Source organism: Mchenga conophoros, linkage group LG16 (genome assembly GCF_057382185.1).
Source record: "Mchenga conophoros isolate Kocher_MC1m ecotype Shallow Benthic linkage group LG16, M_conophoros_male_GT1.1, whole genome shotgun sequence".
Taxonomy (NCBI): domain Eukaryota; kingdom Metazoa; phylum Chordata; class Actinopteri; order Cichliformes; family Cichlidae; genus Mchenga; species Mchenga conophoros.
In genome coordinates, this window is record NC_140541.1 from 7,611,441 (window position 1) to 7,634,814 (window position 23,374).

Consider the following 23,374-nt stretch of genomic DNA (forward strand, 5'->3'; position numbering starts at 1 on the left):
ATAGGGCGTGAATGCCTCCTCTGTGAGTCAGGCCAAGGATCTGCCAGTGGCCCCACTTTCGCAAACTGAATAGGCACAGCTCAGCCACGTTTTAAGGCACCCTAATGTACCATGGCTGGACCACAAAGGCAGCGTGGTAATTTGCCAGGGATAATGACGCTCCCTTAATTCGGCCCTGGGGGCCACAAACAGAATACTTTAAAGAGCATCCCCGTCCAGGGATGAGACCCATGTCTTCCCACCCCCATTTTTTTTCTAGGCCTCTCTCTCCCTCTCAGTCCAGCCCTTCCATCTCTTATTGGCCTGAAAGGAGCTTGTTTTCTTCCGGCTTATTGTTATCCTGAACTAAATATCAGCAAACAACAGCGGGGCTGGAGGAGACATCATGCCAACCACGATTGGAGCCCCTGATCTCCTCCCAGAGGGGCAGAGAGAACCAAGACAAACGCAGTGGAGCTTCTTCAAAGCAGCCAGAGAGGGAGCACTGCTACTCTACTCCATTGACACATATTAGGGGGAGATATTTAGGCCACAAATTGAATTGAATAGAGAAAGTGAGCTGAATGCATGTGCTGAGCAAGGGGAGTGGAGCAATAGAAAACAAGCAAATTCCAGGGATGGCCTTCAGGGATATTAAATACAGAGAAAGAAGTGGTTGAGATTGGAGCAAGAGCAGTCTCTACTAATTTTAGGAGAAATTGGGCAGAAGATAAAAAGGGCTTGAAATCAAAACCAAGATGATAGATACACTTGAGACTGAATAAAGCCACAGAAAGCAAAAATTGAGTGGCATCACTTGCTTACGTTTTAATAAAAAGTATCCAAACAGCCTTCATATTTCACTAATTCTGATTAAGTTAGAGCTATTTAAATACTTTGTGCAGTGTGAACAAATACGCAAGGTTAGATTTGCAATGCAATGAAAAGTGCTTTAATATATATATATATAGGTCCAGTTGAGTCAAGGTTAAGTCAATAAAGTTGCTACATTACAAATAACCCTATTATATATTTTATGAGAATAAAATAAAAAAATCAATGATGCATAAATTCTGATTTTAGGAGTACAACATTTTTGCTCAGTCGCTCAGTAAACAAGGTCATTTTCTCCGAGGGGATGCCAAACGTTTGACTTTCAGCTCCTCAGTTTGACTTTCTGTTATCCAAGGCGTTTTTTTGAACTGTTTACGTAACAATAGGATCTAGTTTACATAGCTGAATGAGCACTGGGACAGCAAAGAATATGATATCCAGGCAACAAAAAAAAAACAATCTCACAAATAGGGATAGATTTTTATTAGATGTTGTTTCCTTCACTTTGCTCTCCTCCACATTTTCACAGATTTGATAAATGACTAAAAGACCTTCTAAAAACTTTTTTATGTCACTCTGGCTCATGTTCAGCTTCAGTGAATATGTGTGTTTGTGTGTGTGTGTGAAGGTATTTGAGACAAGTTAAATGAAAGTTTGAGCTCACTCTGCATGCCATTGTGTTTAAAACATGTAGGCCAACAGTTTTCTCACCACCTCTGTTCATTAGCACATGCTCAAGGCACGATCTGATATCGTCGTGTTGGTGTTGTTCCCAGATCATCATACTAAATGTTGTTCGAGGATCAACATTGCAAGTGACCAATCAGAATATTGTGACATCATACTTTTGCGACATTGGGAAAAACCGCCGTAAAACCAAAAACTGTACTTAAGCTGCGAGAAACCGCCTCTGTCCGCCGATCAACGGACCCTGACCCTAACCCTAACGCTTTAATAAACGGTAAGCAGAACTGATATTGTCCTTGCAACATTGTAATTTCATAAATGCCCAAATGGCTTGGCGCACAAAAGAATAACGTCACAACAATGTGATTGGTCACTTGCAATGTTGAACCTGGAACAACATTTTCATGATGATCTGGGAACAACACCAACACGACGATATCAGATCATCCAAACTCCAGGAGAGCTTGCATATATTAAAAACTTAGCTTCAAACATGCCTACTATTCAGTTTTTTTGTAATCTGGATACCTTCCCTCAGGGGACAATCACATTCCAACTGTACTCACCAACATAGCTATGAGATTTAAAAATGCCACGTTAATAACACATTTAGAAAAAAACTGTTGTACTTTGTGTACATTTTTGTGCAATTATGGACAGACTACTTTCTATAACTGCACAAAAAGCTGCACTACACTTCCCTTCACTCTTTTTTTTTTAACAGTATAATTAATTTTTTCTAGTAGAAAACCAACATTTTACTTAATTTTCGCCACAGTTCATCCAGTCATAGGGTTTAATGTCAAAACCTAATATGGTGACGGGCCTTACTGACACGGTTTGGCCGGATGATTAAATCTGGCCCTGACAGTTTAAATGCACAGCAAGTTAAGAAAACACCAGGAAACATTTTTAAAAAGAGAAACCACTTCACACAAAACACAAGGGAAGTGTTTTGGGGGGAGACGAGAACATGAAGGAACAGCTCCAGAAGTGACAAGCTAACAGTGAGCAGCTAATAGCAAATATATAAGTTTAGTATTACATGACTCATGTGATTAAAATACACTCTGACTGCATATTTCTCTCCCTCACAACACTGATGAATCTCCACTTCGTTTTCTCTCAGTGCATTTATTCGTGTGTTTCAGTTTCTATATGCAAAAACAACCCCCACCCAAAAAAACCACTATAACACTTCCGTTGTATTTTCTGAGTTTTTTCCTACTTCCGTTGCCTTTTGTGTGCTTTTGCAGGGTTTGTCTATTTGCTGGTTACGTTGCAACTCTCCGGCCCACCGTAGAAATATCTTAAAACGTTACATAAGATAAACTTTCAAGCGTCAGGTGTTGATGGACGGAATAATGACCCAACTTTCTTGCTCTTGCTACAGCTGAATTAAAAAAGGCATGTAAAAGCTCTGAGAATGGCCCCAGCCTGCTCTGGTGAAGGTGATTTCAAAAGATGATTATGCACTCATGTCACCTGTATAATAATTTCACTGTGCTGTGTCAATTAGGCACAAGGCTGTCGACGACCGGAGTGCTTCGCTTTCACATGGAAAAAAGTACTTTTGACTATCCAGCATCAATTTGACACTCACTTATTTTATCCTTGTCTTTATTTTTTGTTGGCATTGTGCTGTTTTTAACTCATTTTTAAGTACAACAATTCGAGTTGTAGATAACTGATGCGTGGCTTGTGCATCATAGTTTGATTGATTGAACGAGATGGATAGAAATAGAGGGACAAAGAGAGGTGGAAAGGTAAACCTTGACCGTTAGCAGCCTGCATGAAACCCCTCCACCCCTACCTGCCCCCACCACTTCTGCTTATCCTCCTCTCTTCCGCCTCTACTGCAAAACTCTCCCCACTGCCTTTCAAATCACTTCAGTCAGTCAGAATAAAGGACTTTCACCAAAAAAGACTACCTTACTTTTACCACAAAGGCCAGTGAGACTTCTTTTTGGTCTTGGGGGGAGTGGAAGACATTTAAATAAAGTTAGAATGAGAGGAAAAGAGTAATTGCTATCCTTCATCCACAAGACCAGAGAGAAATGTTGTTGTTTTCCAGGAAAAAAATTGAGGATAAAAGTAAAAAGAGTCAACTAACTTGCTGCACCACTGCATAGCAGCAATTCAGAGAAGGATATAGAAACCAGTCAAAGTAGTGCATGAAAATGACACGGAGGCTCCAAATGAAAAAGATTAAAGTGTACTCACCAGCTAAGCATCACTGGGGTGTAGGCACAGGGGGCTGTGAGGGCCGTCTGTCCTTTTCAAATTGATTCTGTTAGAAGGGGAAAGGAGACAGAGAAGGAAGGGGGAGGGGTGAGTGTTTCACTAGCTACTCGCCTCCATCTCATAAGCAGAGCGCAGAACCACAAAGAAGTGCTGGCGGTCTCGTAAACAAACCGCCAACTTTTCAATGAAGGAGAGAAGGCGGAGCGGGAACGGCTTTTTAAACCCCAACCTTAATGGGGTTTGGGGGGCGGGGGGCTGAAGGGAAAGAGGGACCTGCGAGAGGCCTTTGTAACAACTGATGGCCTAACTGGACAATAACAAACCACCAAGTTCAGTATAGTTCAAGCACATTAAGCCCTAAACCTGACTCGACTCGCACAAACAACACAACCAATATGTGGCTCAACTGTAAACGAACACACAGATGTAAATGCGGCACACAGACGCCTAAACTGTGTCGAACCAAACACAGATGCTAATATACAGAGAGCACATTTGGTTCCAAGCTTTTTGATCTCAGTGCCACAGAGCAAATTGGAACAAATAGCCCTGGTTTGGTTTCTAAGGCAACCTGAAGGAGCAGCTCAGACTCGCGATCCCTCTTGTGTCGTCAGCTGCCGTGATATGGCTGCTGTTTCTTTCACTTCAACACAGAGGAGCAAAAATGAATCAAAGAGGAATGATAAAGTTCACTAATGATGATTTATTAACTGTACATCTTATAGGATGTTATCACATAAATGCAGAAATTAACTAAAAGGGCATTTAGGTTGGAACCAAAGAATAAAAGGCTTTGTTTTATAGTAATAATAAATATGAAGTGCATATCAAACTCTTAGTCAGCTAATTAAGCACCCAGTTCTTCGACCACATTCTCCAGCTTGATGCTGAGACACTTAAGAGTGAGAAAGACAGGTAGAAAAATACAGTAAAGAGGATTTTCCATGGAGCTAAGCCGAGAATTTAGGGCTGAGCAGCAGGAAGTGTCCGCTCACACACACAGAAACTCCCCATAATCTCCACTGTCAGTGTGGGATCAGGCTTTATTCACTGCAACAAGTGAGGAGGAAGAATTCTCATAAACTGCTTAGTCTGTGACCTAAAGTCTTATTCACTTTCTCTCACACACACACACACACACACACACACACACACACACACACACACTTCAATGTCCCGCATCTACACAAGAAAGTCGTGCAGACAGGATCTGGGATTGCATGACCCTGCTCAGATTCAGTATGGCTTTATTGACCACAAGTGGCATGAATGTGATACTGGGCTCGGTGCAAATCAAGCAGCAAAGCCGAGATTTAAGTAAGACAGATAACAATAGGTAACATCAGGGCCAACGTTTGGCTCCAGACCTCTGTGTGAGCACCTTCATCTTAGCGTGGGACATTTCAGATTCACCAATCGTGGTGCTCGTGAGGCGTTTCTGCAGATCAGGTGAAAAAAACAGAGAACCAGCAAGAGTTTTGTTGATAGCAGCAATAAAGACGTCACTCTCAGTCAGAAAACATCGAGACTGAAAAATTGCAACGGGTTTGGATGAAAATGGCACCGTTTTTTTTCTTTTGTTCTGAAATGTTTTGACAGAACACACGGAGAGACGCAGAGAAACTCGTCACCAACTGAAATATCGCAAACATCACATTTTCTTATTATCACTATTGGATTGAATGTACACTGAAATGCATGATATATCTACCAGCAGCAATTCGTGAAATTTATTATAATAAAAAATGAGTGCAGAAGCAGGACAGCGTGGTTAGCGCTGCTGTCCAAGGTCCAAAGACATACAGTTAGTGGGGTAGGATTAACTGGTGGTTCTAAACTACCCATAGATGTGAATGTGAGTGTGAATGATTGTCTGTCGGTGTTAGCCCAACATCAGATTGGCGACCTTTCCAGGTTGTACCCCGGAAAGCTCTCAGCCTATGGCAGCTTGGACCCTGAATTGGCTAAGCAGAGGAAAATGGATGGATGGAGTCCTGAAAGTATTTTTAGTAATACTGCGCAATACTGCAAATTTTGGTATATATTCAATGCCAAGTGAATACAGGGCCAGTACTGCTGATATTAATGCCGATACTTTTAACCTATAAAGCTTATGCAGTGCAGAGCACAGTGCGATGATTTATGAGCTGAATCATCATCAATTTGCACATTTTAATGACCACTAAATCACTGCGATTTTTTACTTTCCACAATAATGAGTTAACACAACAAAACACACCGTTCAGTTTTTCATGCAGTTTGAAACTGTGTTTGTTGGAGACCTGGTAGGTAAATGTGCCTTCCGCTAAAACACTGTGGGTCAGATTGGTTGTTTAGATGTGCTATAGGCTAGAAATCAAAATAAACATGATAGTCAACACAAAAAGGTTCAGAATTTTTTCATAGTGCATGTTTGAGCAATAGTTTTTCATTTGCAAAAAGTTGTTTAACACAGTTCAGTGCTGCTAGTGCTGAACTTAGGGGATAGACACAAAGTATCAATCCCATCACACTAGTATCGGCCTGATACCAATATCAATGTTGGTATCGACACTATGGATATTTAGATTGACCTGCTCACCTCTAATGTTTAGATGTTTCAGACCCACACATACAGCACAAACACACAGAGACATATATACAGAGCAATTACAACAGATGCTGTCCATCTTAATTTGAATCTTATCTTGAATCCTTGAAAGTCCTCTTTCTTCTTGGTGGTCATCCTGTGAACTTATGTGAAGAACTAGTAAAGCTTTCAAAAACAGCATGAATCAAAGCAGACTGGAGGCACAGTCTCCAACCTGGAACTTTTTTTTTTTTTTTTTGCAAGCTGAAACTTTTGCAGCCCACCGCAGAGCATCTCACTCATTTTCTGTCCATAAGAAGTGATTATCAACATTCTCCACGAGACCCAGCAGCGAAAATCAAATTCTCCTAATTAAGCTCCAGTTACTGGTAACTGAATCAGGCAGTTTAATGAAGACTTAGCGGGAAGCGGGTGAAGAGGCAAGTTACAGAGCGGCAGGAGTTCACGGCTCAACAACTCTCGATGTTTATCTCACACAGAAATGCACAGGAGCACAAACACTTATACACACATTGTACTTGTGCAGTTCAACATTCACCCTTTAGGCACTAAAGGAAACGTGTCTAATTAGGAGCAAATTACTGCCTGCAGCTTTCCAGTTGAGATCACTAGGTTGCTGTTGCTAAACAAACTTTTTTTTTATGAAGTTCAAATCGAACACAGCAGATCCCAGCAGTTACTGCAACGAGGACACACTACGTGATATGAGCTGGGAAAAGTGGCACTTCAAAGGCTCGCATTACTCTGTTATACAATCATGGAAACCTTTAAAGCCACTGTCATATCTTTAGACGTTACCACCAATTAATGTGCTTTTTACCAAACTTGCAACTTTTTTCCCCTAAAAATCGTTTGAAAACTGACACCAGCCCTTTAATTTTTTTTTAAATTCAAACTGACTTAAAGTTTGTTGTAATGTTTGTGAGCAACGGAGCAGGTAGCGAAGTGTTTGATCTATACGTGTCGACTAATCTAATCGATCTCCAGGCAGCGCTGTGTCTCAGTTTTTAACAGCTGATCGTGCACACTCAAGTGCAGCCTTCAGTTAGAGTCCTGTCACATTAGTTCTGCTTCTGTGAAATGTTGAAAATTTCCAGAAAAATATGCAAATTGGCGTGTTGTTCAGTCGCTGGCTGTGCACTCAAAAGATCATGAATCTCGCATAATTAACTGAGCGTCGGTGACTTTTGTGAGTCATGTCATTTCGCTGCTGCTCTCTACCGAAGTGCGTGCTATTCTTGACAGCGCAAAACAAGCAGAGGTGGCGTGCAACTGGCATTCCCAGGGTGACTCAGGCTGCAGCAGTGCTCATGGGCAAGGCAGGAGCCATAAACCATGCCAGTTTATGAAAATATTTTTAAAAAATCTGATTTTAAAGGCATAATGTTCATTTCGAATGGTAACAAAAGTGTAGACAGATTGTTTTAACCTGACCTCACACAGAGACAAACCATAGATTGCAATTTAGTTGGAGTGTTGTATGGTGTTTGGGTTTGCTTGCCTTGTTTTGTTTACATCAGCAAACAATAATGTGTCAACACAGCAGGATGACGCGCCTCAATTATGATTAGCTGTGTGGGAAAAAATGCACATTTCTCAAAAGCATCACTTCAGCTGTGTGTCATTAAACTTCACACTAATGTGGTTATCAACTAACAGACTGGTTGAAATACACTGTTCTTGTCTGCCTATTCGCATAACAGAGCAAAAAGGAAGCAACCTTTAACTTTAACTGAAATATATAATCAGCCAATCACATGGCGGTATGGTAGGCATTTACATAGATGTGGTGAGCATCAGAATGGGGGAGAAAGGTGATTTAAATGACTGTGTGCTTGCTGGTGCCAGAGAGGCTGCTCTAAGTATTTCAGAAACTGCTGATCTACTGTGATTTGTCCCACACAACCATCTCTATCTCTGTTTCTCTGGGTGAAAATGCCTTGTTGATGCCAGAGGTCATAAGACAATGGCCAGACTGCTTTGAGCTGATAGGAAGGAAGCAGTAAGTCAAAGAACTACAAAGCTCAGATCATCATAAACAGGGTTCTTTACAGTGAGGTTACAAACCCAGTAGTAGCAAAGTGTACCTAATAAAGTGTCCAGTGAGTGTATGTCTTCTCTTCTTTGTATTAAAATTAATGGCCTTTCCAAAAACAAGGCTTAATTACTTAATTGTGAGAAGTAAATGACTTATTTGTCTCAGAGGTTTTTACTATCAGAACAACATGTAGGAATCTTTCCCACTAATAACTAAACTAAAAGTGATAAATAAACACAAAATGAATTCATTTTCATTTTATGTATTTTATGTAAATAAAATAATAAACCTAATCAACAGGACATGGAGGGAAGAGAACGAGAGAAGGAAGGGAGACAGGGGCAGTAAGGCTAATAATCTACCACATCCAAGAGACTGGGAACCAGAACACACACACACACACACACACACACGCACACACACACACACACACACACGCACACACACACACACACGCACACACACAGAGCTGCTATCCGAAAGGTCGAGCCTTACATACAAGACGGTTTAATTTGCACAACCTGAAACCATGGCATCACACTGACGGGCAAAGTCATCTATTACCCTCGTTATTATGCACCGTCCTCCTGTGTCCTCGCAGCCCACTGGCTGAGTTTCCAGCACAGTTTCACATATCCTCGGCTTTTCATCATCACATCTGACACCTGTTTATATACGTCTTAACCTCTGACCTCACCCTCCCTGCTCTCAGAGACAACAGCGCTAGGTGAGCAGAGAGGTCGCCTCCGTTACCGCGAGAGTGGCGACAAAAGGTTACAGCGGCAAATGAATTGAGGACTAAATGTAAAGACCAGAGGGGGGAATAAAACTAAGGGTGGCCGTCCTGATCCAGGCCTCCGTGCCGTGTATGTTCTTGCATGTAAAAATGTGTTCCTGCACTCGACGTCTTGGTGAAAAAGCAATTTCAGATTTTGAGCAATGCGTATGTGTTTCTGATTGCTCAGTAAGCTCAAGTGGGTCTCTGTAGTAATTAAGTGGCACCTCCATTAAAGACGCCTTGGGCTGCTAATACATCAGTGTTAGTTTTAAAGCTGCACAGCTGACCAAACGGCTTAGAGAAATGATGGGGAGCTAACTATGCTATTTAAATTCAACAATCCTCAGAGATGTGACATCACCACGTGCAGAGTGCTCTTCCGCCGCTGAGTCCAAACACTGAATGTTAATGATGTCTCTGCAACAAGCTTTCATCATTTAAAAAAAAGAGAGAGAAGGTGACATTATTACTGCTACGATTTTATTATTTATTTTTTAAATCCCTTTAAAAATTTACCCCAAAATCTTCCCCTTTCCATCACTTTGACATGCTCGCTGCTGCAGTTAACATCTACAGCTGTATTTACGATTTATCGATGCCAGCTCCTGCCATTGTGTATGGCTCACCAGCTCAACTAAATGCAGCTAATGATAGTATTTCCACAGGTTTCGAAAGGTGATTAATCTGCTTTAATAATGGCCATTCAACTTAGGTTGAAGGTTACATAAAGGGGAGACCCTGGGCTAACAAGCTTATAGTCTCAAGTTAAAGCCAATTAAATAGTAGCTGCTAACAGGGCAACATTTACACTTACATGCATTTGCTTTGTTGACAGGACTTCCACTAATCCTGTAAATTGATGCCATCATTTTAGACTGCTGTAATAATTCTAAAGGTCACTCGTATGGGATCAGTTTAACCGTAGAAGCATTTTTTAAAACAGCATTTTTTAAAAACAGCATTTTTTTAAAAAGCATTTTTTAAAAACAGCATTTTTTTAAAAAGCATTTTTTAAAAACAGCGTTTTTTAAAAACAGCATTTTTTAAAAACAGCATTTTTTAAAAACAGCGTTTTTTAAAACAGCATTTTTTAAAACAGCATTTTTTAAAACAGCATTTTTTAAAAACAGCATTTTTTTAAAAAGCATTTTTTAAAACCGTATTTCTGTCTTTTTCTTTATTTTTTTCTTAAATCTACTTGTTTCTATTTGAATATAATTTGCACTTGTTTTCCCGTCCATACAACCGAGTCCTCGTGAAGCTTACTCGTGAAGATCTCTCCATTTTGCGCTCGCATGATGTCAGCCTTACAATTTGAGGAGGAGGGGGGAGGCATAAATATCTTATCGTTTTTACGTAACCCCTTTAATGACGGTAAGCTCTCAAGCTGGCCCTTCTCAGTCTTCAAGTTCCTCCATAAATATTCAATCGGGCTGAGGTCAGGTGACAATCAGCACTCCTCGGTTTTCTTTGGTCTTTAAGTAGCTTTTTGGTGAGGTGAGTTTGGGCTCATTATCCTGCTGCTGCACGATTCCTTCTGCACAAAGATGCAAAGACGAGAATGTCGTGCATCGCTGATGGAGTGCTGCTTCTCCTTGACCTCCTTGGGCCATGATAATCAGATATTAGACGTAATATATTGTGACAGCCCTACAACTACATTTGCATATTCCCGCCATCATGTTTCGCTTTTGGTTTGATCGACTGCGATGATATCCTCTGTCGAATTTCTCTTGCTGCATATCATCATCCGCTGTGAAATACTGTTAAAATTTCACCCGCACCAAGTATTTTGCCTCATTTTCCTCTCTTTACAAGTGCTTTACAGAAGCCGCTCATCTTCTTAGACCACTACTAGAGTCTCTGTCTGATAGTGCTTTAGCTGATTGGAGTCTTGTATTGGTTATTTAGCCAATTCTGTGTTGTGATGAAGCTCCTTTTGCAGCTTTTATTAAGCCTAGGATGTATTGATCTTCCAGTGCTGTGGATACAGCTGAGCCAATTTGCGCAAAATATTTTAGCGTAGCGCCACTGCCCCCTCAGAAGACTCCAGTCCAGCTGTGTCAGAGTTAACATGGTCAGTGCAACTAATAGAAATACTTTTAAAAATGCTCTTTTGTTGTCGCTGCTTGTGTTTTTAAATATTTCTTTCTCTCGTTACCCCCTTGCAAGCCTACTAGGTGTAACTCTTGGAGCTCTGTTCTGAACTGAGTGGTTTCTCTCATATTTCAGGTCTGCTTATAGAATAGAAATGAATGAGCTGTGCAGCTACCCATGGAAAAACACAAAGGCTATTCTAATGGTCAAACTATGTCTTTATTTGCATATAAAGTGGCATCTGAGCTCATCATTAAAGGTACAGGGGAGGTCCGAAACTGTAGTCTTTATGAGGGAAAGAGTTAAATGACTTTTCCACAATTTTAAAAACGATTTTAACAGCAGTGAAGAGTGTAGACAGGAAGTTAGGGGTAGGAGCAAAGGGGAATGACATATAGGAAAACAACCTGGGTCAGACGTGAACACAGACCCCCTCGGCCTTTGAGACACTGGTCCCATGCCCAGCCAGGTGAGCCACGGGGATTCTCAAACTTTCTGATTGCATCCACGACCAAAAAACCCCTAAATTACGCTTCTTTTTTAAAATCAGAAGCATAATTTTCTTTAAATATTTCCTCCACATTCATTGGCCTTATGCAGTTGTAGTCCTAACAGGACTAAATAATTGTTATAATTTTACAATGCTGGGTTTAATTAAACACATGAAAAACATTTAAGCCACAGAGGCACATTTGGAATTGAGTGATGGCTCAGGATGCAACAAAGAAATGCTGTGTGGTGTCTGAGTGAACAACTTCAGTGAGTGCGTGTGCTCCTCTGGACCAGGTGTTTGCTTTGGGATAAATGCTGGTCTTAACCGTGATCCCAGTACTGCTGATTAGTCTCCCACTCGAGTAAATACGTTCACTCTCCAAGCTGTTTGTGCGTGATGGCACAGTTTCTAAATGTGTGTACTTACATGTGCTCTCCTCCCCACCTTCTTTTTCTGCTTCTGTTTGCCACGGTGCTCGTTTTGTGGGAGAGGCCGCTCAAATTTCTGTTTCTCTAAGCGAACTCGAGTCATTCCAAATAAATTTTGTTGTGATGGCACAGAGCGGAGTTCGCAGCAGGGGGGAAAAGAACTGTCAGCAGGCAGGCGAAAGCAGCGACCTCAGCTTCACTCCGAAATGATACTTATCGAGCTGATTATTGATCCGCACGTCCGAACTGTGCAGCAGCCAAATGGCCTCAGCGGTCTCACTGAGCCGGCAGAACGAGATCTGGATCCATGTGACCGCACAAGCATGCAAAGCACATGAGAGGTGAGAGTGACGCGAAGAAAAAAATTAACCCTTGTCTGTTGCAGCAGTGGGTCTAGCTCACCCTGCCTCTGAGTACACAAAGAGCAAACACGATGTGACTCTTTATTGTGGTTCTAAATGAATGGCTGACGTTGGTGCCAACATTCAAAGTGCATTTTCTTCAGCACAATGGTACAGACAGGTGTGTCCACAAGGTGGAGGAGAATGGGAGACAAAACTGAGCTGAACATCAATGAAGTGATGTTGTTAAAAATACTCTAATCCTCACGTTTCCTGGAGAAAACTCTTTGGTTATTAAAACATCCGAGGTAAAACACAACAATTGCGCGGGACGGGGAGTGCATTCACACAGTCAGTTACACTCCAAGTTGGTGTGTGGTATAACAAATCTTATATTTTGTCTTTTATCCTCTCGTTCATTCTTTATTTCCCCTTTAGGTAAAATAAAAGAAACATGTTTTTCCACCTAACAGAGCATCTGTCCTGTTTTCGAGCATATTTATGAGCTTTTTTTTTTAAATTAGCTTCTAACAACGAGTGACAGGCCCTCACTGAGAATAACAATTCTGGTGATTTCATCTGAGAGAATTGTGTTTTTGCCTGTTTCTTCGCCTTCTTCTTCCTAGTTTGAATTGGGCTCAGCTCAATAAAAGGAATGTCAAAATATGTGAATCAAGCTGTGACGGTTATATTGCTTGTTTTGGCATCATGCCGTCATTCAAATCAGAAGATTGTTGCAAAAATGATGATGAGACCAGGTTTGCCCTCGTGCAGGAGACGCAGATGAACAGAATCAAATATACTGCGGATACATTTATTATGAAGCAGAAACTTGATTTCAAAGAGAGCCGGTGAACACGTATTACAGCGGGCTTTGTAAACCAATTACAAACACCTAATCTTACACATTTTCATATACAGCACCACTCCAGACGAGGAGACACAGAGGCATGTGTGCTCTGACAGCAGGCAGCTCGGCTGTGTTTGTGCCTCACATGTCATCATGTTCCATAAAGCCCCGCCCCATTTATAACGTTGACCTGTATGCTCAATGGCTTAGTTTATTTTATTTTTTTTAAAAGGCCAAAGCTGTTTTCATTTCTGACTGTTATTTTTTTCTTGTTCAGTCATTAATCTAGCAAAGTTTCATTTGCCATTTCCTTTTTTCCTCAGGTTTCGCATTTGCTAATCGAGCCTCAGTCTCTTGATATCTTTTTACTCTTTCCACAGAAAGGTAGAAAAAAGGTAAGACTCATGATATATATAGCTTTTAGCTGGTTGCTGCTGCTGCTGTTGGCCCTTTACTCCTTTGTTTGTTGTACAAGCTGCTCTATTTCATAATTTATATTGTTTATATCTTGTGCTAACACTACTGTACATCTTCCTGTTTTCTACATTTAGCGTTTTTGACATTAAAACAAAATCTTTGAATCGTTCTCTCATTGACATGACAAACATCGTCAGTGGCACATTATACCATCGTGATGAAACGATTCTCCCAAAGGCCAAAAATCAAACTTGGCTTTTGTCTGTTGAGTGTGCTTACTGGGAAGCACCGTCTGTGCTACAGAAAGAAACAGAGAATATTTTCTGTCATCTCTCCCTAACAACACAGCAGTGATGTGTTAGAAAAGCATGGCCTACTCTCACAGGGCTTGTTAAAATCATTTTTAAATACCGAAAGATTCCACGAGTTAGAAGTGACTTCAGGCTGGGCCAAGCAATTCAAGACTTGGTTATTTATTTATTTGAAGATTTCAATATTCAGTATTTAGTATGATCACCTTCATCCTTCAACACAGCCTGAACTCACAGCACAACATTCTTGTCATTTCTTTAAGTAGTATTCAGGAAAAGTTCTCCAGGCTTCTTAAAGGACATTCAAAGCTGGATGTTGGCTACCTCTGGTTTTCCCGTTTTTGCGTGGGTACTTGGCTACCTCCCACAGTCTAAAGAGATGCAGTTAGTGGTGTTGGTTAATTGGTGCTTCTAAAATTCCCCAGGTGTGAATCTGAGTGTGAATGGTTGCTTGTTTCAATGTGTTAGCCCTGTGACAGACTGGCGGCCTGGTTAGGGTGTACCCTGCCTCTCGCCCTAAGACAGCTGGACTCCAGCCCACACCCCTGACCCTGAAAAGGATAAGTGGACAAGAATGGATGGATGGGTGACAAAATTTCACCACCTGCTGAAATTCAGCCTCAAACTATGACAGATCCTCCACCGTGTTTCAAAGACCGCTGCAGACACTCCGTGTCACACTTCACTCCTGACCTCCTTCATACATACTGATGATGATTTGAATCAGAAATACCTAAAGATACAAAATGCTTCCTTGCTAAACTGTCTTTTATGTACAGTCAAACGGGAGTCAGCGTTGACCGCCTCACATTGTACAGCATGTTCTCCCCCTCTCTAATCCTGAAACTTGAATTTTCTAATGAACCTTGGTGAGAATATCCCCAAAAGCATGAACCGAAACCCTTTGTCCCTCATTATCCAAAACACTTGATATCTGTTTTCTAACTTTTTCTCCACCTTACAGCTCAAGAGAGGAAAAACTCTGACAAGAGCTGCATCATTAAAATATGCAGCAAAAAAAAATCTAGCTATGCCCCCCACCCCACTCCACCCCCCAACTTTGTGGGTGGAGAGCAGCTGTACTCAAAAACACGGGAAGACAGAACTTATTATATCATACAGACCTGAAGTGGTTACTTCTCTCTTAGGAGGCTCTATATGTGGCACTGAAAGGAGAGGAAAGCCATTTGCACCTGCCATTCACAGGCATATTTACTAAACTTTTGCAGCATAGAGCCTTGAGGATAAAGAACCGAAGAAGTGGGGTGAGGAATTATTTATTAAGCCAAAGGAGTCCAATTTTTAGAAGAAATAGAAAGAATAACTCTCTGGCTTTTCCCTGTTGGTCAGATGCCATCAAGGGAAAAAGTGAGCAGAGCTGAGCAGAGCAGCAGTGAGTATTACCCCGACTGAGGAAGAAAGAAGGAAAGAAAGAAAGAGTGTGGGCGATGAGGAGGAGGAAACAAAAGGAGAAGGGAGAGGGGAATTGCAGCATTGCAGCACCACACAAATCCAGAGAAAAGCGCACCTTTGGGGAGGACATGCTGCTAGAAGTCTTACACAGAACTAAAACTAGATTCTCTGCAGTATTCAGCCGCATCACAGCAAATTAAAACATAGATGGCATAAGCCGTACCATGGCAATCAGTTGGCTTTTTCTACTGCTGAAGCTGGTGCAGCTCATACGCTTTTATCCCCTCCACTATGTAAATTATGAACAGAAAACTGAGCGAAATGTCCCCATCAGCCTAATGTATTATGTGCATTAAGCTAACGCGGTTTTCAGCCTGCAGCACTAAAACACAGTCCCAACTCATAATGTGAGAGCAAAAACTCTTGTGGTAATGTATGGAGAATTAGAATTAACCCTGGCATGGCTGACCGGACCTCAGGTGACCCTATTATTCAACCCGTGAGTCTTGTGACTCAGAAGGGTTGCTTTCTACACTCAAAGGTTTGTAGACGTGCAAAAATTAGGGCCAAATGGAGAGAGAAAAAATACATTAACCTCCTGATTTCACAGTCTTATCACATGATCTTAGGACCTGGATGGTTGCTGGGATTTTCTTCCGTTCAGCCGTGATGGGCTGTCAGGTGACAAGGCCTACAGGAGCTTGTAGTCCACTTAATCCTAATGATGTGATGTTGAATGCTTTGAAGTCAAATCTTACGTGTGACTATGTGAGACGGGGCTGAGCTGGGTGTTCATCAGCCAGTATGCTCTTGGATGACTGAAACTTTTCCACATCTATATACATGAATAGGCAGAGGTTGGCCTTATTTCTGATCGAGGTGTTTTAATCAATATGAGTGAGACACCGAGTGGGGGTAACATTTAATTGTTCTGTGTGCATTCAAATAGAAAAGGTTCCCCAAACTGTTCTTCATAGCTGGAAGCATGCTGCTGTTTGTAAAATCAACGTGTTTATAGCATTAACATCTCCCTCAGTGTCACTGAGGGATGCTTTCCAAACAACTAAAAACTACAACAGGCGAAAAGTGGTACATTTTTGTATTTTTGATGAGAGGGTAGGCTTTTTCTAACAGTAGCATTGTGTAGGTTTCAAAGGTGCCTCGTGTTTGTTGCTTGCTCCTTTGTGTTAGATTTCAACTCAAGGTCTAGGCAACCCAGAGTCACCCTCCACTATGGTCACATGGTCTATGTTGTCGATCCGTATGTTAGCAAAGCTATCGCAGTCTCATTCTAGCCAACTGAAAGTAGCATAGCTCTGGAAAGAAAGTTTGGTTTATACAGGTGAGCGTGCTGGATGACATATTTACACTACAGTGTGCTTGAATTAATTGCCCTCATAGAGACAAAAAGTGAGAAAGCATCTTTGCCAATCTGACATCACATATATTACATCGTGTGACAAATTCTGCAATGTAAGAAAAACACAACTGCTGCAGGATGAGCATCAGATCTGTGCAACAACCATCTAAACAACGCGTTCAGAAGGTTTAACAGAGTAGTTACTTTTACGGTTACTTTTCAGTGACCTATATATCATCTCTGTTGCAGTCTGTGCTATTAACAGCGTTTCAGTATTTGGAGTCTCCCTTACTTTGTAGCTTTTTTCTGAATGCTGCTCAAAATTTTCAAGACTTTTTTTGTAGTTTCCTTTTATTTTATCTATTTGCCTGGGTATTCTTCTCAAGTTTCAGTCCATCAAGCACTCAGGGCCACTATAGACTACGGCTGCCATACTCGAAGGACCAAACCTTTCAAACTTACAGCGTCTCAATATTTCATACAGAGAAGACTGATTTTACGCATTTTGGGGGGAGATTTAAGCAAAAAACACTGATCCAAGCTGAGAGGCCCTCAAGCACCAATGGTTTTATTGACTAAACCCTTATATACCCACACAAACACACTAAAACGGCTTATTGTTTCCTTAACCTAAACGCAATCAGTCTGGGGCTCGTTTCATTTTAGAGCCGGCAGCCACGAGAGTCAGGGATGGATGTGGAAGGAGTGCAGACTGATAGAAAAGGACTGCAGGTGATTCGTCTTAGTGAGCTGGGCTTGGTTGGACACAAAAGTGCAGGGTACGTCTGGTTTTAATCAATGGAAATCCCACCTGGAGCAGAGAGTGAAAGGGCCAAAAAAAAAAAAAAAATGAAAGTGGCTTAGTGAAAAGGAGAAAATTGGTAAAAGAGAGACATCAAGCAAGGAATGAAAAGCAACGGCATAGCGGACAGGCAGGAAAATAGGACATGGTCAGGAATTAAAAAGCAAGTTTGTGATTAAAAAGGATGATACACAGTAAACAGGGGAGAACAAACGACAGAGATAAATGTGGAAAGTGTGAAAAGGAGGGGTGGAAGAGAGCACGAATTAAACCGTTTAACATGCAAAGGGCTGAGAAATCAAGCTCCCGATCCATCTTTTAAAGTGCAGAAATGAAACCCCCATTCATCATCGAGCTGTGAGGATATAACTAAAGAAAAAGGAAAGTGGCAGGTAACCAATGCCCCTGTCTGTTATCGAATTCTTCTCCTGGGACGACAGCAAAGAGTTTCTGACTTTTTGAAAGGCACCAGGAAGACAGAAAGAGTGTTTGATGAAGTAATTTGGTGTTTACTGCCACAGACTCATCCGTCATTTGCTTAACAACTCTTGAAATGGAGGTACTTAGCAATTAAGATTGAGTTGCAGAACGGAGAGACAGGTTCAAATTATATGTGATACAGTAAAGAAGGCTATTAATTTGGGTTCAAAGAGAGCTCTGCCCGAGGGGGGGGAATAAAAGGAAGCACTAAAGCGTGTTACACCGTCTGAGTGTGCATAGGCGTGGGTGTCGTGTGCGTTTTGAAAGCCTGCTTCCAACTGATTCCCAGTCCACTCTAACAAAATGTTTGAGCTAACACAACATAACTTACTCCTGACAACACTTTAAACAAACTTAAGGTGCCCTCTGCACAACCTGCACGAGTCAACACAAGGTAGTTTGCAAGTGATACATTATTAATTCAGGTTTCATCAGGCGGGCAAAGAAAGAACATTTCCAAGCAGAACTCTGTGAAGCAATCAAAGTTGTGATCTAAGCATCCCTCTTCTGTCAAGCCTCTCAAAGCAGCGGATCAAAGTTTGCTGGGATACAATCTGGCGTGAATGAGGCCAGTGTTGCCTCCAACAACTTTAAAACCACCCTTATTCAATTTCTGCTTCATTTCACTTTATGGCATCTAGGAGGCTGCTGCAAAACAATTCTTGGTTCTTGGGGACACGCGGGGTATAAAGTCATTCAAAAGTGCCTGAAAACATTGAAATCTAAAAACAAACACAACTTGTTATTAAAGTGGCAATAGAAGGGTTTTGATCATAAACTGAATGTTGCTAGCTCAATGTAATTGCTATGAAATGTGCCCATCATAGTTTAGATTCAATCCCGATCAGACCGGTTTTCACAATGCCACCAGTTACAGAATCTCACAGTAGAAAGTCTACAGCACCAAAGAGGGGAAAGAACAATGCTCTCAGAAAAGGCAAAAAAAGGCTCAGAAGGAGACAAGAAGAACCTTGAATAGATGCACTGGATAAAGTGCTGGGCCACTTATAAAACTAGGGCAGGGCAATATGGCCAAAAATATTTATCACGATATACATTTAAAAATTTGCGATAACGATATAACTGACGATATAATTGACACTAGACAAAATACTTTACAACTCCACAACTTTATTAGTGCAAAAAAATCCCCATCAATGTATTTTCACTTAAACAAGCAGCTGTTTTTTTATGTTATATAAAAATTTACCAGTGCAAATGCAAATTCCTTGCTGACAGTTTAACCAAAAGGCATTTCCAGTGGAAATTGGCCGACATATCCTCAGCATAACCATGTATAATATCCACAAAACTTAAAAAGAGGTTATACACACACAAGATGTTGAAGCACAGTACGTATCACTCCGCGAGGCTCCTGCCTACGGTAGCCTTAATGCTCCGACAATCCATCAAGCGGTGCAGGTTTGTAGCTTAGCAAAGTCGTACTGAAACATTTTTGACAGATTTTTGAACGCCGTGTGCCACATAAAATCGGTTCGGTAATAACGGTAATAACGGCCCGCTTGCATGCTCTACCAAAAAAAATGTGCTTTGGTGTGTATCTGAGGGACGAAAGCCAAACCAGTTCCACACCACTGAAGTTGCAGCATTTTTACAAACCAATTCTGGTTCATCTGTTTCATTCAACGATCCGCTTTCGCCCTTCTCATTCTCCATCGCCGGCACGCTTTTTCCACGTGCGTATGAAAACAAAGGCACTGCGCATGCGCGTTTTACCCATCTCGATATTTCATTTTCTTACCATTGCCTAACCTTATACCTGTATTACCGTGAATGCTATGATATGGCCCAGCCCTAGTGGAAACCCATGCCACGAAGCTCCTGGCGCACAGTTCTTGTGCTGATGTGCTGATGCCAGAGGAGGTTTGGATCTTTGCAATTATTAAGTCTGCATAAGAAATTTCAAAAAGAAGAAATTTCACAAATTCACTTGTTGCAATAGTTGCATCCTATTACAATACCACAGTCGAATGTTCTTTCACAAACGTGTGTAAAGGCTGACCGTACGGCTAGGTGCTCGATTTTACACACCTGATTCAACAGGACTGAAAACACCTGAACTCAGAGGTTAACAGTTGTGGGCTGAGACTTTTGCCCATATAGAGTATTTACTCTGAAACAGCAACATTCATATGGCATCATTTCTTTCTTCCCGGTTAGTAAGTAACGAAACCTGCTTACTTAACAGCCAACGACTGGATGCTTTTACAGAGAGCAATTAGAAACAGAGCCCCAAAATGTTAATATACAGCAATCTGTCATAGGAAAAACCCAGTGTGGCTATTACTTAGATAATATAGCAGTGTTAATTAAGTCATTTTCTCCCCTGGAGGGCCGTGTGCCAGGACCGAGGCCTATCTGTTACAGCATAAAAATGCAGCCGCTGCTGTTTTTTGAAGGATGCCGGGCATGGCACAGCCACTGAAAAAATGCTTCTCTGTGTTAGTGTGGCTAAAATTTATGTAGCATGTGTTTCCTCTCTGTTGCATCAAATCTGTCGCAGCTGCAAATTTTAAGAGGAGGTTCAATAACATTAGTGTTTCCTGACTCATGAGATTATCATTTACACTCTAATCGACGGTTGAGCTTGCAGTCGTTGCTGGAATATCTAAATATCACTCTGGCCTTGTAAAAAGGGCAGCAGCCTCTACTGTATTTCAAGTGTCTCTTATGCAAAAAAAAAAAAAAAACAATCAGTGTTTTGCAACCTTTACTTAATAAATTTGTTATTTGTTTGTTTTATAGGTGAAAAATTTCATTAATATTTCTATAAACCTAAGGATCTAATAGTGAGATCATTGACATTTTTAGGCCAATATCTTACCTTATTTTTATTAATGGCTGACATTTATTTAATTCTTAATTCTTGTGATATAATTTTGTCTAAATTAAAGGTTTTAAAGTCACTAAATCCAACCTGATTGGACATTTAAGTGCTCAGAGCTAAATTAAAGGTTGGGATATGTTGTTGAGCTTAAGAAAGCCTTCTTTGAAGCTCAAATGTGTGATTACGGGTAGTTTCAATACAACTGTCTCAAGGTGTCTTAATATTAATTCATAGAAATCTGAAGGAAAGCCTTTAAGTGAAGGGATTATAAAGAAGCTACTGAACAAAGTGCCACTGCGGTTTGTGTAACTAAACCACAAACAGCTATGGAGGCTGAGTGATGTGCTGTGATAGATGTACTGCAATCACAATAAGCATGAAATAGGTTTGACTCAGTCAGCAACAGAGCCAAAGAAAAGCAGCAATTTAGGAAGAATATGGTCATTCAGACATAAAAACCACAAACAAGATAAACTATGCTTTACAACCAAAGCTTCTCAATAGCTCCAGAGCGCATATTTTGCATCACTCCACTCAGGCTGAATGGATAGTAGTGCCTTTATCATCAGCCAGTAAAGAGAAAGAAAGAAAAAAATGCTTTTTGTCAGTTGTGCGCATCTTAGATTCCTCACTCATAGCCTTGGGTTTTACAGTACGCTTTGAAATCATGCACCTGTGGTGTATTTAGAGTCTGGCACCAAAACAAAAGACAAAAACGAGAAGTGGCATTGGAGGGAGACGATGGCTTGAGGTGGCATAAGTCTTTTAGCCTCTGTCACATTCCTGTGCCAGCTAGCTGTCTGGGTGTCCCTGGAGGCTAAAGTCACCACACTAGATCACAGGGAGTATGTGGGAACACATAAACATGCACGTATACAGTAGCAAAGAGCAGTGTCCTGTCCTCTGTCCTCAGTATCAAATGGCTGTTGTCAGCAGATGCAGGGCCATGATGCTGGATTCAGGCCAGGGTCTTTTTACTTCAGAATATTTTATAGCACCCCAGGTCATTCTGCTGCATCACAGATCTGAGCTGCCTCAGTCATCACAATGTCACCATAATGGCTTTTAATACTGATCTAAAACTATAGTACTTAGAAATTATGGAACCATATCAGCTCAATGGGTTACAGAAGAGGTTTCCATCATAATTCCAAGTTAGCCACTAAAAAACGACTTTCTCCTTTTAACAGTGATTTTTTTCTTCAGTTTTTATGCAAACCTGGAAAATGATCACAGGTCTTGTGTCCACATTTCAACTTAATGGGTATCCACTGCTGGACTGTCGAATATTAAAACAATTATTCGAAAAGATTAAATACTCTGTCAGCATTCAGCAAGTATTTTTCATCAGGGTTTGACAGCACTGATCTCGCTGTTGAAAGCTAATAGAATTATCGTTGTTCTATATACTGTTAATATTCAGCATTCCAAAGTTGTAGAAGGATTTCATTGTTGAGAACAGGAACAGAAAGCCAGAGAGAAGACAGTTTTAACATATACACTGCCTACAGAGCCGATCGCAGCTCCCACAGGGCAAAAGTCAGTTGACATAACCCATGCATGTCTTTGGACTGTTGGAGCAAGCTGGAGACGCAGGGAGAAACTTCACACACAAAGTCTCCAGCCAGCTGGCAAACAAGATTTCTTGCAATTTTTTCCTGTATTTTCGTGGCAGCATGGCTGAGAACATCCATTAATAAGACGGCAAACATTCAAAAAAGTTTACTGAACACAGTTTCTTCCACCTATTTAATTCAGGATCAAGAAGGGGCTGGTTCCAGCTGCCAAAGAGTACATCCTGGATATTTTACCAACCTGTTGCAGGACTGACACATAGAGACAGACATTCACACCTATGGGCAATTTAGAATCACCGGTTGTCCTGACCCAATGCACGTTCTAGGACTGTGGGAGGAAGGGAGAGCGCATGCTTTGTTGGGTTGATTTGAACAACAGATGCACTGATGCTCTGCTTCATAAACTTGCAAATTCTTGTAGGATATGAGTTTACAAGTGAGTTTCTGAATACTCAAAACTATTAGCTTTCAGACTCTGTTTGCAACACCTGCTGCTTGTGGAAATTACAAGAGAAAACAAAAAGTTAAAATTCCAGTCCATTCAAATCTTCTCCAGATCCAGGGTGCCGCATTTATTACCAGTGAACGATTGTAAAAAAAAAAAAATCAGATTTTGATTGAATCTAAAATGAAACTAATCCAAGACACAAATCACAGAAGGGCAATGAATTGAAGACGCACCAGGAGGATCCTGCTAATAAATATCCATCACAGAAAAATGCGGCCACTGGAAAACGCTCATTTAGATTACCTGCGTTTACTTTCTTCATGCAAAAACAAATGACGACATGGAAGAGAGGCACAACG

General features: G+C 41.1%; 1 protein-coding gene across 5 annotated transcripts in view; it reads right to left on the reverse strand.

The window, feature by feature from the left end:
* The window catches only part of sema5ba (sema domain, seven thrombospondin repeats (type 1 and type 1-like), transmembrane domain (TM) and short cytoplasmic domain, (semaphorin) 5Ba), a 211,324-nt gene that overhangs the window by 162,929 nt on the left and 25,021 nt on the right, over nt 1-23,374 (reverse strand). For all 5 annotated transcript variants that reach the window (XM_085248887.1, XM_085248889.1, XM_085248888.1 and 2 more), the window contains exon 2: nt 3,724-3,790. The gene's annotated coding sequence lies outside the window, so the exon portion shown is untranslated. The remainder of the gene's footprint in view (nt 1-3,723; nt 3,791-23,374) is intronic.